Source organism: Xenopus laevis, chromosome 1S (genome assembly GCF_017654675.1).
Source record: "Xenopus laevis strain J_2021 chromosome 1S, Xenopus_laevis_v10.1, whole genome shotgun sequence".
Lineage (NCBI taxonomy): Eukaryota > Metazoa > Chordata > Amphibia > Anura > Pipidae > Xenopus > Xenopus laevis.
Window position 1 is genome coordinate 136836116 of NC_054372.1, and position 15311 is coordinate 136851426.

General features: G+C 35.6%; 1 pseudogene; it reads left to right on the forward strand.

Annotated features, from left to right (window-relative positions):
• Nucleotides 1-15311, forward strand: part of LOC108705073 — a 260667-nt pseudogene that overhangs the window by 63384 nt on the left and 181972 nt on the right.

Consider the following 15311-nt stretch of genomic DNA (forward strand, 5'->3'; position numbering starts at 1 on the left):
CCGGATGGGCCAAAGTGTCATGCTGCTAAACTTTTGGCCTATTTCATGGTCATTCCCTATTATATGAGAACAAAGAGGCTAAATAGATGGAATACTAAATTATAGTATACAAAGAAACAAACTAGGAGAATAGAGGTTGATTGAGGAGATGAAGAATATTAGTACTGAGAGTGGGCCCCTAGTCTAAGGTTTTATGGTGGGCCCCTGGTCTAAGGTTTTTGGGTGGGCCCCTGGTGTCCTAGTCCGACACTGTCCATCACTTGCATCTTTTGATGGAATTATGACACTACAGGGGTCTATGAGCTGTAGTAAAGATGCAAGAATGGCAAAACAAGTGCAAGCAAGGTCTCTTACACTTAAAAATTAGGAAAATGCAATTCACTACATTTTCACCTCATAATGTTTCCTTTGGACACATATAAATGATAATAAAAAATTGCACAAACTTCGGCCATCATTACAGTGTATGAGTTTTTTTTATATGATCCTGATATAAGTATAATAATCAATTGTATACTGCTGGAGAAGCTAAATCCTGCCTGCTGCATTTCTAGATTAAAATATATATTTTTATCATTAATTTGATGCTAAAGTTGGAAAGTTTTCCTTTTACTAAGCAGAGCTCTCATGAGTGACAACTTGTAGGTAAGCAAAGTGGACTTATAAAAAGATAAACTGTCTCAAGACAGAATACCTGCCATCCTTGTTCTGCTCCATGAGCTTCAGACAACATCAAAGCTGCTCTGGCATCTTCTGATATTTATGTTCACACATGCTTTAATACTCTCGTTTTTCAATTCATTAATTTGTCAAAAAGCTGTTTGCTATTGTATTTTTAATGAAGATTTCAAATGTCTCAGGGACACTGAATTTTGCTCTGCTGAAGAGAGTCTGTTGGATATGTTATGCAGCAAATGCTTTGAACAGAAATTTATTCCTGCCTGTTTCTTTGTTTAATCACTTCATGTTTACTGTCTGACAAGCAAAATGGGTAGATAAATACATTAGACATATACCAGAGCGTGAACTAAATGTTTATTGATCCATTATTTTTTTGGCAATACAACTGTACTCAGTAGACAGATATCCAGCTCCAAGATATAAAACTGCACACAATGAAAAACACTGATAAATTCCCTCTAAATAGCATATAGACACATCTGACACTTGCCAGCATTGTCAATGTTTACAATACTGAAAATACAGGTATGGCACTCAATATAAAAACTCATGTCCCACTGCGACTCCTTTAAGAAGGAGAAACACTAGGCTGTCAGAAAGCAGTTGTATAGTGCACCACTGGCTCTTTCTAAAAATTACCTGAGATGGCTGCTGTCACACCAATATTACAACTAAAAAAAATACATTTGGTAGGTTAGAAATTACATTTATCATGGTAGAGTGAATTACTTGTAGTGTAAACAGTGTAATTTAAAAAATAAAAATTACAGCATAAAAATCATGAAAGAAGTTGTAAGGTTAAATTAGTTAAAGGTTAAAATTATTTTTAGCAGATGTAAATCCAAATTATGTGAAGATTCCTGGATAATAAAACCTATACCTGTATTATATAACTCATATTAGTTTAATACATTGAAAATAAATCTATATAATGTTTTACATTTATACATAAGCTTTTTAAAAAAGACAACTACCAAATTTAACAAGAAGTGGTGGAATCACGCACAGTTTTGTGGTGTATTATTCTGCAAGGTGCCTGGTGCAGTTCTAGTTATGTAATGATATCACTGTGTCATCACGTCCTGCAGTATTTTAGCTCTGGAATCAATTACATTATACCACTTTAGGGGGAATGTAATAAAAGTCGGTCACAGAAAAAATATTCGCAATGCGAAAAGTTATGCCTTTTTCCTTTGCTCAAATTTAATATAGCTTATGCAAACCCGGAAACTGTTTCTGACAGTTGAAAAAAGTTTGTGAATTTTATAGTTTGCGCCAGTGTGCAGGGAATGTAATAAAATTTCTTACTGAAAAAATTCGCTCCAAAAGATTATAAGACGTTAATGTACTTCTTTACAAACTACGTTTGTAATTTAAATTTACAATGAAAAAGCAGTTTAAGGAAAATATTACATTACAAAATGCAAATTTGTATTTGTGCAAACTTTTTTCCTTCAAATCCTTAAATTTTGTTGCAAAAAATGTTATTCATCCCTAACATCACAAAAAAGTGGTAGCAAAACATGAACACAAAAATGAATAAATTTGCTCTTAAGTAAACGGGGCAAAGCATGTCCTATGACATAGCTAATCTACTGGTTGCATGAAAACATTATGGAGTTATTGAAGCTCAATGTAACTAAGAGAGAATACTTGCTGGTGCAGTGTTGTTTACTTAATCAGTATCTCACAGTGGGGTGCACATTACCAGGGTTTTAGTTTGCCTTCAAACCCCCCTGATCAACTTTATTAGACTGTAAATTTGTAGACTCCTTTAAAACAATTTTCTCTTCATTTTTTTTCATATACAAATTATTATATAATAAAAAAAGTCAACACATGATATAACTTAAAGGGTAAGCACAGTGCTCTAATAAAAACAAGCAATTTTCTTTGCTTTATGACTATTGGGTCTTATCATAGCCCTTGTAAAGTTGGATACTATTTTATATTATCTTCTTTTAAGTAGGGAAAAACATTGTTATAAAACAGCGATATTGATATTCTTATGTAACAGAACAGACCGTCCTATAATATCCATGGGAAAAAAATCTGAGCTGTAATTTCAGAGGTCTTGCAAAGTGGCATTACCTAAATCCTGAAAATTACCTTTTTTATAAAGAAGGAGACGATATGCTCACTATAAAATGAAGCCCATTATTTATATTGTTTCCAAGCATCAGAAGAAAGCATAGGTTGTGTATATAATGTACTTTTATATTGCAGAGGTCCTCAAACTATAGGAAAGGCTTTGCAGAAAAAACTTGTTCTGCCCGATTTTAAAGACATAGTAAACAAAATGATTGGGATATATAAGAAGCAACTAAGCTATCAATGCCGTAGATTTAAAAAAAAAAACAAAACCCCAGGGTTAAAATTAATCTTCAATTCAACCACTTTTGGATGCGTTATGGTGTTAATGCAGACTTCTATATGTTTAGGCAAACTTAATTTTTTAGCATGAACAGGAGAAAATCCAAACATAATCGCTTAGAATTCTTTAATGATACAAATAGGGCATATGCTTTTGGACCAAATGGTCTTTATCTATTGACAATTTCCATGTGTCAACATCTAAATCCCAATAGAGGGATTCAGTACACCTGGGCTGGTTGCTAGGAAACTGGATGACTTCGTTCAGCCTTCACGGTCTTCTGGGTTCTCTTCTTGGCAGATGTCAGAATAATAAGATGGCTGGTCATTAGACTGCAAATACCAAGGTCCCTAAAAGATGCAAGCTCATTGGGAATACACACACACAAATGTGGCATGCTAACTTTTATATGTTTCAAAATCATTTGTGAGCAAAGAAAACACATCTTTGCTAACTAATAATATTGTCCATATACATCATGCCTCCAGTTTGCCAGGAAATTCATTTATCATATGAATATTCATCATTTATACCAAGCCCAAAGTAATACAGATATTAATTTTGAAAAAGGAAATGTCATTGAACTGACACCTTCAATGTTGTTGTGCTTTTATCTTCTAGTGTAGTAGGATTTCCTTCTTTTACTCTACAGGCTGAAGCCTGAAAACATGAACAATAGTTTTTCAAGTATTCTCTCAAAATGGCAAATGTCAATATTAAATATTACAGAAGCCAAAAAAAACATGGTTTGGGGGCTCCATCCCCCTTTAAATACTTGGAAATGCAATTTGTTAAAGTTCAAGTAAGGTTAAAATAACACTGGTAAAACTGTTAAGATCTTTGTTCTATTGAGAAACATGCATTGATTTATGAAACTGATGTGAAAATAATTGGGTTTGCAAAGGCGAATACAAAAGGTAAGGTTGGTAGATAAATGGTAAGCCAGTTTAGTTTAATCTCTATAACTATGGCATCCATATTTTATAACAAATAAATTGCTTGTCTTGTAGACTGTGAAAATATTGTAAAAAGCAAATCAAAAATCATATAAACTGCCAATAAGGAAGAATGCTTTGCTTTATTACTCAATCCTAGAGACTGAATGCAATAAAAAGCCCTCTTTTCTGTTCCTTAATTGACAACATTGTTTATATAGATTAAAGGCTGATGCCGTACAGTATCTGATTGATCAGCCAGGCTTTATGGCGGATACCATATGAGCCATTCATAGCATGGTCAACTTTCTTTTGTTTCTTTCTGTCAACTGCAGTTCTTCTTCTATCTACAGATGAGGATGTATAACATATAGTGTATCAGCAGATTACATTTGCCAACTTGTCCAATCTATGTCCTATCGAAGTTCAGGGTATTTTGCAAAAATTGAGATTTAAATAAAGGAACCCGAGAGAAGCACAGAAAGGCTGTGCGAAGTGTAAAAACCCATATTTAATATCACCTTAATCTAACATTCAGTGTTCACTTGCTTGTGCTACAGGACCTAAAATGACTGAGATGGGGTGCGTAGAAGGGGGCTCTATGAAGAACTCTTTGCAGCCATTGTCACCGTAATAAACAGGTATTGTAGTATATTGTAATGCAGTTTTCATAAATTGTTATAGGTAGGGGAGAGGGAAGGGTATGGGTTTCAGCCATAGCGATTGACCCTTAACAACAAATGTTTCATTAAGAGTACACATTTCATTATAGGATAAGAAGGATATAACAAACCCTGCTTCTGAATCACTGCAGGCTTGTCATATTAATTTTTCATAGAAATATTGCCCATTTCACCAGGGTCAATGATTTATGTAACTCAAAGAAGGTATTTTTTAAAAAAGCTAAAATATACACAACCTTTCTACACTTTGCACCTCATGGGGCTCAGCCCACCAGACACAGGCACAAATGTTATTGCTTGCACATGTTAATGTATGCAGAGGTGGCACATATGAGAGTCAAGGGCATCCTGTGACATGCTCCTACCTTGGCCATCATTCTGCTTGACAGGAGTTCTGGAGCTTGCAGAAGCATGACATAGGGTAAAGTATACTCTTGTGCCTGTGTCCTTGCTCCAGACCTGGCTCAAGGTACAAACCACAGCTTTTTCCTTTCATAGATACAATTTTATATCCTCTGCTTATGGGCTCTAAGTGGCCCAGTTTTAAACCCCCTTAACCCTCCAGAACTTGCACTTGTACTTATGTTAAATTAGCCCTATATAATTTATCCCCATATATATCAAATAACTAACAATTGATGTGCTATAGCTTCCATTCAAACTAAATATTTATGTAACATTACTGAGAAATGAAAATTATACGTTTATAAAGGATAACACAATTCCTTTTCTGAAAGTCACTAGTTAACAAATATGAATTGACTGATATTGCCAGTCCTGCAAGGGAATGTTTCCTTTTAATCTATGGAATAAAAGGGTATATACAGTTCTTTCTGTTGAAACCTCTACACAAATACTGCTGTCGGTTCTAAGAGTATTTTAAGTTCTGATCTAGGAACAAAAATGCTTTTCTAACACAGTAAAGTAACAAAACTTCCAATGGACTGTGTTTCTTCTCAGATGTCTATCATCAACTTTGCTGACATTGGCTTCCATTATGGTAGTTGATATCAAGGGATTTCAAAATCCACGGCATCAGAAGTTAGAGAGGGCCGCTACTTTTGAAGAGCTTTGCCATAACTATGTGCAGGAACGCCTGCAGTGCCTGTTCTATAGCAGAACCTTCCTTCATACGTTGCAAAGATATCAAGAGATAATGGCTATACAGTTACTTAGCAATGTATTGTCTCTTCTGTTTTATTTTGGAATGCGAAATAAAATGTTTTTTTAAAAGGTTTGATTGCAGAACATATTTTTTTCTAGGCTGGGACTACAAAATAAATAAAATCTAAAAATAATATGTTATAGAATTGACATATTTTGCTGCTTTATTTAATGTAAACATTTACTTGCAGTTGTGGGTTTTTTTTGTAAATCCTTTTGACCTGTTTATTAATTAGCACAGATGGAACAGAATAGATTTCAATGTATTGTACCCATAGTTAATTCACTATGACTTATAGAACTGCATTTTAAGAGTTCTGATGCATTGTTTGTATAGCAAATTCTCCTTTGTATTATATCAAATGCAGTTGTGCTGTATGTATTACTGTATTTTTAACAAAAGGCAAATGAGTCTTGTGAGTTACTCTTTTTTGTTTCAGGAAAACATTGAAGTAGCTTTTGAACCCCCCAGGATATTCCCTTTTCTACAGTAGCTTTCATTGATCAAACAACATCACAGGTAAGCAGCATGATAGTTCATAAGTCAGTTACAATGTCAGTCTGTATTTTGGTGATGACAAACCGCATACAATATTTCTAAACTAAGCACAACAAATATTTATTACATTGCTATGTAATAGAACTTTTCATTCTTAAACTGTTGCAATAAGGCTTTGAGCCTAGGATGTGTACTACTTGGGAAATTGTATCTCTTAAAGGAAAAATATACCTTTGAACAATATAGGTCTCTATATCACTTAAGTAGATCATATAAAACAGCTCATATGTAATACCCTGCTTCTAAATAAACAATTTTTATGATGATATACTTTTTCAGTAGTACAGGTATGGGACCTGTTATCCAAAATGCTCGGGACCTGGGGTTTTCCAGATAATGGATTATTCTGTAATTTTGCTTCTAAATAAGGATTAATTATATCTTAGTTGAGATCAAGTAGAAGGTACTGATTTAATATTACAGAGAAAAGGGAAATCATTTTAAAACATTTTGATGATTTCATTATAATGGAGTTTATTGGAGACAGACATTCCATAATTCAGAGCTTTCTGGATAATGGGTTTCTGCAAAACAGATCCCATACCTGTATGTATCATTGGGTACTCCTAAATAGAAAATTGCCATCTTAAGAAATCCCCCTGGGATCCTACGATTCAAGATGCACACAAGCAAATCAAGTGCAAACATACTTGTTAGGCTACATGAGCCAATTAATGCACAAAGTTCTGACTTTTTCTCCCACACTTATTTCAGTTACAGTTAAAGCTGCATTCATTCTGGTCATGTGATCTCTAAGGGGAGCATACAGACCATCACAAAATGGTGGCTCAAAGGAATGATATGTAGGACACTTAATATGTTATAACTTATCTCTTGGTTAAATATTTATTCTAGTGGCATATTTTTCCTTTAAATGATCTCTTTAAACAGAAGAGAAAAATGGATACATCTGCAAGGCATTGCATTAAATACATAAAAATATATGTAACATACTAGTCAGTTGGAACCTATAGAGGCAGTGGGCACCCTCACCAGCACAATTTTAGGGCACTATACTTTCTGCTGCGGAACCTACAAAGAGTAGTGCAGAAAGATAGTAAGTCCAAAACAAGTGACCTGCAAGGATTAGGCAAATATGTAGTCGAAGATCAGGTGAAAGGGTTAAGGCAGGAGGCAGAAATCTAAGTCAATCATCAGGCGGAAGTAAAAAAAAACAGGAATTCAAAACCAGCATAAATGCTTCTGCAGGATCTATAAACAGAAGCCAGCTTGGACACTGTCAAAATGGAGAATTGGCTTTTTAAAGGGATCTCCCGGCGTGTCTTGCAATGTATTTAGAACAAATCAAAACTACATATAACCCTAATTTAGTTACTGTCTCTTTAAATAGCAATTTACCCTTGGCAATCTAGGGGCCCTGAGTCCCTTTTGCATATGAAAAGTACTAGGAACTGGGATTTATAGCGCAGTGCCTCCACCTAGTGAACACCGAGGAACACACCTCAGGGGGGGGGGTTCCACTAGGAATAATAAAACACACACTTTGCAAATGAACAAATATAAACTGTAGGAAACACTTGGGCAACTAATACACCATGCACCCCTGCACTGGGGACACGTGGGACACTACCTAAATCACTATGTTGCTTCAACACAGTCCTTTTTAAATATCAAAGTCCCAATCCTCTGGAAGGGGTTAATAACCACACAGTTCAAATGAAATGTCCTTTCCCCAGAGCTCTTATTCCCCAGGTAGTGCTACCATTTCCCAAAAGTACCTCTCCCTTTGGAAGTTAGCAGCAGCTTCCACGTAGCAGGTAAATACAGAAGACTTGTCTTCACCAGTGGCGTAACTACCGGCGGAGCAGGAGGTGCGATTGGGCCAGGGCCCGCACCCCCTCAGGGCCCCCTGGCAGCTCACGTGACACTGACTTCAACGGAGCTCGGGGCGTAAGGAGGGTGGCCCTGCTGCACGTCCCACGCCAGGGCCTGCACCCCTCTTGTTACGTTACTGGTCTTCAATTTGGGGCCCCATGCTTGTATCCGTGCCAGTATCCTCCCTTGGGTGGCTCACTCACCAGGGTGCTCTCAGAGGCAATCACACTGGAGATTATTACAGGCAGCTCTGCAGCAGGATCAATCTCACCAGTGGCACCTTTCTCCTTCTGAGTCTCTAGCAGCTTGGCAGGGAACAGGGTGGGCTCAATCTGTACCTCCACAGATTTAACAGCTTCTCTGTACTTGACAGTATTACAGGTATTCGTGCTGTTCATTTCTCTGGGAGACCCCTTGCATTTGGCTCCAAAGTCAGGCACACCCTCTCTCCCATGGATGCATTGGGGTGCCCAGCCAATCGGATTGCTCTCCAGCCTGTAACTGGGCTGGATGATATTAAAGGCAGAAAAACAGCGGAAGGATTCCTCTTGTCCCCTACATACACATGCACAAGGTTTTAAAAATACAAAACAAAAGTTGCCTTTAAAGCGAGGTTGTCATTCTCTCGTTCCCTTCATTGATAAACAAAATGAACATAACTTATTTACTTTTGAAAAAGTTTCAGAACTTATGTGTCTACAATGCACCTGCCACAATTCTTTGTGCCTCCATAATGCACTGGAAAGAAAAAAATTATTTACTTTTCTTATGCATCATCCAGGGGTCATGAAGAATGATTACCAGGAGATGTAAGCCCTTTTACCTGTGGGTGCTGCATTATGTATATTGCTCAGGATTTTAACAGGAAGCTTTCACAGCACAATGCGTAGACACAGGGAGTTATTGTATGCTGATCTAAGGGCAATTTTTGCAACCTTTAGGTCTTTATCATTGGGGTATTATTTTCTGGTAACTATTACTTAATTGCTGTTACTAGAAAAACAACAGAAATGCTATTCTGCTTAAGTGCAATGATGCCCATAATACCCCTTAGCTAACTGCCTTATAGAATACAAACTTTTAGTGGAAAAAAAGAAACTTTAATTTTTTTAAATTTATTATGCTCTGAAGCTGCTAAAAATTTGAATCCGAAAAAAACTCCAGCTAAAACCTGTCGAAATCATGTACAAATCAATGGCAGATGGTCTCTTTAGCAATAGGATTCTTGATAGTTTTGGGCTGTTTGAGCTGGTTTGTGTTTGATAATCTGATAAATTTGAGTTTTTACACCGACAATTAGTAAGTCGTACAATTCCAATTGAAGCTCGATATTGTCACGACTTTTTGTCACACCAATTTTTGAGGTTTTACTGGTAAATTAAGGGGATTCAGGAGTTTGGTCAAATGTTTGAGAAAAAGTCGTGTTTTAGTAAATAGTTCCCTTTGTGGTTTTAGAGATTTTTAAAAACACGAATGTCAGTCATTTATCAAAAAATGTAAACTGAAAAAGCATAAATGGGAAAATGTTGCAGAAAAGTCATGAAAACTGCAACATTTTGACTTGTTGCATAATAACTACAACTTTTTGTTGTATTGTAGTACAAAAGCCAGCATCAAAAAACATCCAAAAACCTCAAAAAACAAAAAGTAGAAAAAAAAAATCTTCCCATTGTAAAAGGGACATCTACCATTGTCTTCTCACAGGTTTTAGCTGGAGTAATTTTCCCATTCAGAATTATCACAGTTTTGATAATAAATCCTAAAACTTTTTACGTTTTTTGGCGACAAAAATCACAGTTTAGTAAATCGATATAAAGTAGACTATTTAAAAGCAAATGTAATTAAATGTATGAGAATTGGTAGTTGCTACTGAAAAACATCTGGAAATGAGGAGACAATATTTTTTATCCATATTTTATCCATATATTGCTATACTCCATATATATATATATATATATATATATATATATATATATATATATATATATATATATATATATATATATATATATATATATATCTATGCTATATGAGTCTGCCCAGTCCTACAGTGACTTAAAGCTGATTCATTTAAAAATATAATAAAATCTTAAAAAAGGAAGTTTGAATTTGACAAAAACATGGAAATATATTCAAAAATACTGTGTCCATAGAATACATTGAATTGTAATAACATAGATGCTTAGCACCCATCTAGCAGTTACCCATAGCAACCAAATATTTGCTTTTAGTTTTTAACAAGGAGTAGACATATTTAAACTACATTTTGATCAGTTTTGCTTTGTAATCCAGTTCCAAACCTTTGAATTAATAGAGCCACAAATCTCAGCATAGGGAGACAAATCACAATGCTCTTAAAACATCAGTCTTGGTTTTTCTGGAGTATAATCATTATACCCTGAAAAGGTCACACTATTGGATGCGGATCATTTGTATAAACCTCACCTTTTCAAGCTAAACACTAAAATGTCTTCTCTATTGATAAAGAGTCCTTCGTGGCTGTTTTTTAGGTTTATGTAAATTCAGAACATAATGTTTATTCTCTGCAGTTGAGGATCAATACGGATAAACACAAGGATATGCATTTTAGAGAACAGAATAACTGTGCACAATAGACTTTACAGTGGAATAAAAATTGTCAGGGCTACAAAATCAGTAATATATTATCTTGCTTTTTATCTTTTATTCTACTTTGCTACTCCCAGGCAGAAAGAATAATTTGTGCCTCCATTTAAATTCTAAAAAAGACCATACTTGGAATATGCAGTGGAAATTGCAAAATAGAAGTTGAGCAACAAAATAATTAAAGTAAATTAGAACTTTTTTCCTATTAGGAAATGTTTGTTCAAGCTTGCTTTGTAGGTAGTATAAATCAATCATATATATGAAAAGAAAAGGCAAGTTACAAAGTACATGCATGTGTCAGGAACTACCTCCGGTATGAGGTTGGCAGGTTGGAGTCTATGTGCTGCGTAACCAAGGCTTGATGAAAAGGCAGAGGCTTTGTGATAGAGATCACATTTGATTTCATGCAAATAGCAGAAGATGAAAATAAAGCCAAGTCATTACTGACCAGTGATTGGAAAACAAAAGATAAAATAGCACAAGGTAGACAAGGATCGGGTAAGGGGCAACCAAGAGTGGATCTGTAATGCAAGCGGTGGGCGAGACAGGCAGCAATCAAGTGTAAGTTCATGAAGCAGGCAGAAGTCAGAGCCAGGTAAATCAACAAGTACACGTACAAGGATTCGGGAAAAGAGGGAACCTAGTCTGGAACAGGAACAAAAACAAGCAAGCTCCAAACACCTCCAGTGGCTCAGCAGGATATGACACATCCTGAAAACCAGGGTTTGAGTCCTGACATACATGGTAGATCTTAGGAATCATTAGAATGCAGAATGCAGTGGAGTCAATATTGCACGTGAATGTAATACTCTGCACTATAAAATTGTAAGAAATATTCTGTTTTTAAAATATAACCTTATATTCATTTACTATAGGCCTGTCTGTGGTTTCTTTGTTGTGTTTCCTCTCCAAAGCACCTGTTTGTATATGTGTATTTTTGCACTGTTCACCCATTTGCTCTTTGTTCCTAATTTGGTGCAAGAAATTCAAGGAGCAGTACATTCCAGCCCAAGGATTAATGTATCTAACATCTGTCTTGATCAGGGTATAAGTACATGGCTTCCTGTGTTTATTGAATCATAATTAAATGGTTTGAAAGTATATGCCTTTTTCTGAAGTGTTAATTCTTGCCTTGCAAGTGCCAACTCTGTCCATTTGCCCACAGTTTTAATTCTGATGCCAATCTTTGTGCTTATGGCATCTGTGACCACATTTTGCACCTGATTGGAATGGATACTATAGTCTTATAACTTTTGAAAGTTATCTGTAAATTCATTTTTCACCAGAAGAAAATAATGACCAAAATAATTCAATCACTCTTTTTTTTTTAATTAGCCAAGTGAGAGGGAAAATGAAGTTGTTTTTGACAAATTAACTTGCAAGTGATTTTTCCATACTGATAACTAGTGAAATCTTTTCCATAAAATGGATGACCGTCCTTGTGTCTTACAAGGTTTGCTCATGATTTATTAATGCTAGAAAGTCCTAGGAGATGTATCTCATTCTGTGGAACTGGACAGCTGTATTTGCGAGCCATGCTCTTCCTAGAATGTGTAATTACCACTCTCCTGCCTACAAGCATTATCCTCTAAACTCATTTCTGATTGATTCCATGCTCTTCGTATAAGGCAACACTTCCCTTTGGTGGTGGGAATAGGGATTAGTAGGATGTACTTTTGATGAAAAATTAATATTCAGTTGGCCTGAAGAAATCCTGACCAGAACAGATGTGGGTTAAATGACACATTTGACAGCTAATTGAGATGTATAAACTGTGAAATAAGAACCAAATTTAGCTCACTTTCTGAGAGCTCTCGGCAAGAATAACATATTCTGGGCACGCCACCGTTTTTAGATTTTTAGCTTACTTAGGACTCTGTTTAATTCAAGTCAAAATCTTTCAGAAAATGTAACCAAACTCAAATACAGGATAAAAGAATCATTAACGTATTTTTCTATAATAAAAAACAACTTGTCTAAATATTGATTTAGATTATGTTAAAACATTCAAGATCTGTTAAAAATAACAGATCATAAGAAAGAGGAAAACATTTATTTTGTATTAATAAAGTCCATGTGGCACAGTGAGACTTCTCTATACAGCTGTGCAGTATAACTTTTTATTAAGATTGGTTTGACCTCTAGTTGCAGACTTAATGATGACATGTGGCCCAATGTGTATTTTTTTCAGCTCATTGGGTGCTTTTGCATTCTTGAGATATTATAGTCCATAGATGAACAAAACAATTCTGTCAATTAAGTAAGTAACAGCCAAAACTGAATAGATAATCCCTTTTTCCCTAGTCGTGTCTCCCTGGAGTGTGCTTTTTTAAAAACTTCTTGAAATATAATTTAGATGATTTGAACAGCGTTTTTCAGCTCTGCCTTTGAATTTGCAGTGATAAGAAAATCCACTTGTCACTGTACAAGCAGTGTCATTACACTATCTCTTCATTTAGCCTGAATCTGCATGTCAGAACTACAGCTTAGTATCGTGTGCTGCCCTTACAATTAAGCCTAGAACAAATCAATTTTTTACTCATTCATTTTCTGGGAGATTTTGGAGCGTTTTTTCTTTCTTTCAGCAATTTAGATGTATATGGCTGCAGACTTTTACCTGTTTTAAAATCGATACTTGTATTAAGTGAGCTCAACAGACCTTCTCGGTTAAGCTTTTATGTGTTCTGTATATCTGCACATCTTAAAGGCATGAGATTCTTGCGAGTTTACTGCCATAGGCCAGGCATTAAGTACATGGCTCCATTGGGTCTGCACCTATTGGCATTACCTAGCTTTCATGTTTGAATAATGTGATCAGTAAGGGGCAGGAGGTAAGATGCCTACATGCCTCCCTTGTGATTGCCCTTCATTATAACAATGCTGCCAGATGCAGAAAGCACTGTACTTAACCGAACCAGAGGACATGCGGTATTTCATTATAGACAGTATTACATCACACATGTTGACTTTTGTTAAACATTAACAAATAAAATACATATACCAAGTCTCAGCAACCCAAAGCCTTAAAGGGATCCTGTCATCGGAAAACATGTTTTTTTCAAAACGCATCAGTTAATGGTGCTACTCCAGCAGAATTCTGCACTGAAATCCATTTCTCAAAAGAGCAAACAGATTTTTTTATATTCAATTTTGAAATCTGACATGGGGCTAGACATTTTGTCAATTTCCCAGCTGCCCCTGGTCATGTGACTTGTGCCTGCACTTTAGGAGAGAAATGCTTTTTGGCAGGCTACTGTTTTTTCTTCTCAATGTAACTGAATGTGTTTCAGTGGGACATGGGTTTTTACTATTGAGTGTTGTTCTTAGATCTACAAGGCAGCTGTTATCTTGTGTTAGGGTGCTGCTATCTGGTTACCTACCTGGGGGGGGAAGGGAGGGGGTTGATATCACTCCAACTTGCAGTACAGCAGTAAAGAGTGATTGAATTTTATCAGAGCACAAATCACATGACTTGGGGCAGCTAAGAAATTGACAAAATGTCTAGCCCCATGTCAGATTTCAAAATTGAATATAAAAAAATCTGTTTGCTCTTTTAAGAAATGGATTTCAGTGTAGAATTCTGCTGGAGCAGCACTATTAACTGATTCATTTTGAAAATATTTTTTTTTCCCATGACCGTATCCCTTTAATCTTGCTAATCCATTGCTACCCCTCATGCCATTGTTATGATCAAACTGAAGTGCTAGAAATTAATCATCACAGATGGCAGAGGCTGTCACCACAATTTGGAGAAAAAAAAACTTCTTTTCTGTGATTAATGCTATTCCTGAACACAAGTGGACAATAAGTCATAAACACCATTGTATTATTTACAACAAGAAAAAACTAAATTGAAGCTCCATAAAGTTTATGAATAGCTATTTTATCTGAGTGATGAATCTCATGAGACTTAAGACATTATGCAGAATAACATAAGGCAAATGTGTCTGGAGCCATAAAGGGAGCATTATGTCTTCAAAACTATATAAAAGGAAATTCGAAAAAAAATACGATATAAGTGGTGCCAGGAAACAGAGAACAAAATCATTATAAAGTGTGACCTTATTTATGACTGTACTTGATAGATCATTTAGGGCATATAAATATGCAAAATTCTTGAAGGTCTCCCTTGGTGACTGCAGATTTTTTCTCTAGTTGCAAAGACATTAGCTTAAGACCTACTGAAAATAGCAGGCAAAATATTCCAATTAAAATAGCTTCATAGGAATGCCGCTTTATATAGCAGAAGAACAAATACCACTGAATAGGCATATTCTTTATCCCTCCTTTTAAAATCAGTGAGATAAATCTCTGCTTGACCCATAGCTCAAATGACATATTTGTCCTTACCACTGGTATCATAATAGCAATAAAAAATGCAGTGAAAGAATCCACTTGTATGTCAAACCAGAGAAGTCTATTGAGTACATTTATTGATATTCCTTGGTGTTTTA